General features: G+C 42.8%; 1 protein-coding gene across 5 annotated transcripts in view; it reads right to left on the bottom strand.

The window, feature by feature from the left end:
- Positions 1-2923, bottom strand: part of Tln2 (talin 2) — a 488380-nt gene that overhangs the window by 481232 nt on the left and 4225 nt on the right. The gene's annotated exons all lie outside the window — the stretch shown is intronic.

Genomic DNA, 2923 nt, shown 5'->3' with positions numbered 1-2923 from the left:
CTCTCTCTCACACACACACACACACACACACACACACACACACATTCTCTCTCTCCAAAAATGTGATTTTAAAAATATTTTGGGGGGCTGAGAGATGACTTAGCAGTTAAGAGCACTGGCTGCTCATGCAGAGGACTCAGGTTCATTTTCCAGCACCCACATGGCGACTTACAACCATCTGTAACTCCAGTTCCTGGGGATCCAACATCCTCTTCTGACTTCTGAAGGCATTGCACGACACAGGTATACTTACATACAGGCAGGCAATACATTCATACACACAAAATAAAAATAATAAATATTTTTTAAATTTGTTTTAATCAGCTCAGCATGGTGGTGAACACCTTTAATCCCAGCACTCAAAAGGCAGAGGCAGGCAAATCTCTGTGAATTCAAGGCCTGGCCTGCCCTACTACAGGGAGACCATGTCTCAAAAAGACCAAAAAAAAAAAAAAGCTTCTCCTTTGGGACTAAAGAGCTGGCTCAGCGGTTAATGGCAATGGCTGCTCTTGTAGAGAACCTGGGTTCGATTCCCAGCACCTACATGGTTGCTAATAACTGCCTGTAACTCCAGTTCTAGGGAGACCCAGCATCCTCTTCTGATGTCCATGGACATTGGATGATGCAGGTGCACTTACATACATACAGGCAATACACCCGTACGCATAAATTAAAAATAATAAATTTTTTTTAAAAGCTTCTCCTTTAAGCTAATCTTCATTATATTATTATGAACAAAAACATATGTGGCACAGGCAGTCCTGGTCTTTTGTCACAGTACTTGGGAGGAACAGGCAGGCAGCTCTCTGTGAGTTCAAGGCCAGCCTGGTTTATATAGCAAGTTCTAGTTCATCCAGAGCTACATAGAGAGACCCTGTCAAAAGGGGGGGAGGCACATATATAGATAAAAAAAATCACAATGCTAAAATGAATAAACAAACTTTTCAGCTGTAGTAAGCTTGGTTTTTTTCCTGAACATAGTTACTTTTAAAAACTAAGTAAATTAACTGTCTGTAACTGGTCTTGGAAACTATGCATGCTCTAGAAGTAACTGGTAACAAGACAAGGGGGGAATTGGTATAATTTAGAGATAGAAAAGATAGGCTAGGCATGGTAACACACGCCTTTAATTCCAGCACTAGGGAGGCAGAGGCAGATGGAGCTCTATAGGCAGGTGGTCTACGTGGTGAGTTTCAAGCCAGCTGGGGCTACAGAGAAACTCTGTCTCAAAAAGACAACACCAGCCAGCAGTACTCACTACCTCACTAATTGAGGAAGGTCGGTTCCAGGCCATCTGGGAGTAAAGGGAGATTTTTCTTTTTTTCTTTTCTGGAGCCGAGGACCGAACCCAGGGTGCTCGATAGGCAGGCACTCTACCACTGAGCTAAATCCCCAACCAACCCCGAATTTTTTTCTTTTTTAAAGAACCGTACCTAGCAACCGTACCCGGGCATCATGGGAGGGAAGGAAGGAAGGAAGGAAGGAAGGAAGGAAGGAAGGAAGGAAGGAAGGAAGGAAGGAAGGAAGGGAAGGAAGGAAACTGAAGACCATACACATACTTCCTAAGAAGGAAACTGAAGACCATACACATACTTCCTAAACCCTATTTTCATTTAAAAATACTCTAAGGGCTGGGCACGGTGGTTCACACCTGTAATCCTGACACTTGGGAGTCTGAGGCACATGGATTGCATGAGTTCAAGGCCAGCCTGGGGCCACAGAATGAGACTCTGTCTCTGCAGTGGGGGCTGAAGAAATGGTGAAATGGTTGAGTGCTTTCTGCTCTTGTAGATGGCCTGAATTCAGTTCCCAGCACCCATGTGGTGACTCAAAAAGGTCTCTAACTCCAGTTCTAGGTGATCTGATGCCCTCTTCTGGCTTTTGCACACACACGGTGCACATGAACTCATGCAAGCACACATACATAGACATAAAAATCAAATATGGGGCTATAGAGATGGCTCAGTGGTTAAGAACACTGGCTGTTCTTGCAAAGGACCCGGGGTTCAGTTCCCAGCACCCACACAGCAGCTATGAACCATCTATAACTCCAGTTCCAGGGAATCAATGCCCTCTTCTGGCCTCCAGGGCACTGCATTCATGAGTGCATTTACATGCAGGCAAAATACTCATACATATAAAATAAAAATAAATAAATCTAAATAAATTTTCTTCTAAAACACCCTCTAGGGAAGAATGTTTGGGAGGGGAAAAAAGCTTTAACAGAGCTTTTGTACTGAATACTCTACTAACAAAACATGATCAAGTTTTAAAAGTTTCACTATTGGGTGGCTAACAACCACCTATAACTAACTCTAGCTCCAAGGATTCAACCTACATTTCTGACCTCTGCAGGTACCTACACCACACACATACACACACACACACACACACACACACACAGAGGCATGCACAATTAAAATTAAAACCCTGTATCCTTTTAACATCTTTTAGATTCTCATTTTCTTTTAAAAAAAAATAATTATAAGACATAATAGCATTAATAAACAAATTTTCCATCTGTTGTGAGACTTCTTTTCCTTGGGCTGGTAAACAATGCTTATTCCCTTTTAAGGTTCTAGTGTCAAGCCAATGTTTGTTTAAAGTTTTACTGGGAAACCAATGAATTTATTGAGCTTACTTACCAAGATAACTGAGGGGTTGCTGAGGTATATGTATGACCTGGTATGCACACTGGAATGACCTGGTATGCACACTGGAAAGCCTTTAGCCAGCATGGGTCATGCCTTCACTTCCTAGCCTTCCCCAGATTGTATATTTTAGCCCTCCCCAAATCCAGGAGGCCATGTGTGATTAGGGCCAAATTACATACAGTTGGCTGGGAAGCATTGCTGGATACTCAGGTGAGGGTCCAATGACCCTGCTTGGCCCTCCTTTAATGAATGAGCACAACTGTCAACAA

This window comes from Nannospalax galili, unplaced genomic scaffold (assembly GCF_000622305.1).
Source record: "Nannospalax galili isolate Female #2095 unplaced genomic scaffold, S.galili_v1.0 scaffold288, whole genome shotgun sequence".
Taxonomy (NCBI): domain Eukaryota; kingdom Metazoa; phylum Chordata; class Mammalia; order Rodentia; family Spalacidae; genus Nannospalax; species Nannospalax galili.
The sequence above is the reverse complement of the archived record's forward strand: the minus strand, read 5'-3'. Positions and strand labels throughout refer to the sequence as shown.